Genomic DNA, 433 nt, shown 5'->3' with positions numbered 1-433 from the left:
CCGGGGGGGGGGGGTTCCCCCGGCACCCCCCAACCTTGGCAGCGAGGGGAGCACCCCCGGGTGCTGCCGGACCGACACCCCCCTCCCCCGGGAGCGGAGCTGAGCTCCCCGGGGGTCCCCAGCTGCCCCCACCGAGCTGGAACCGGGGGGGCACAAAGCCCATCCCCGTGTCCCCACACAGGTGTCACCCCCCTCCCGTCCCTCCCCAGAGCAGCGGGGACCGGATCCGGTGGTGGGGGGCGGCGGGGTGGAAGCGGGGCCGGTGTCGTCCCCCCCACACACACACACCCTCCCCCGGGACGGAGCTCGCACCCCCCCGGGGGCCGGGTCCCCGGTGCTCACCTGCGCGGGCGGCGGGCGGGCGGCGGGGGCCGGTCGCATCCTGCCCGGCGGCTGCAGGAACCGGAACACGGAAGGAGGCGGAGGCGGCGGG

General features: G+C 78.8%; 1 protein-coding gene across 1 annotated transcript in view; it reads right to left on the bottom strand.

Annotated features, from left to right (window-relative positions):
- OSBPL7 (oxysterol binding protein like 7) overlaps nt 1-395 on the bottom strand; it is a 6,882-nt gene extending 6,487 nt beyond the window's left edge. The window contains exon 1 of the mRNA XM_014958928.1: nt 343-395. The gene's annotated coding sequence lies outside the window, so the exon portion shown is untranslated. The remainder of the gene's footprint in view (nt 1-342) is intronic.
- Nucleotides 396-433: the final 38 nt, after the last annotated feature.

Source organism: Calidris pugnax, unplaced genomic scaffold, assembly GCF_001431845.1.
Source record: "Calidris pugnax isolate Ruff unplaced genomic scaffold, ASM143184v1 scaffold335, whole genome shotgun sequence".
In the NCBI taxonomy this organism is placed as follows: Eukaryota; Metazoa; Chordata; class Aves; order Charadriiformes; family Scolopacidae; genus Calidris; species Calidris pugnax.
The sequence above is the reverse complement of the archived record's forward strand: the minus strand, read 5'-3'. Positions and strand labels throughout refer to the sequence as shown.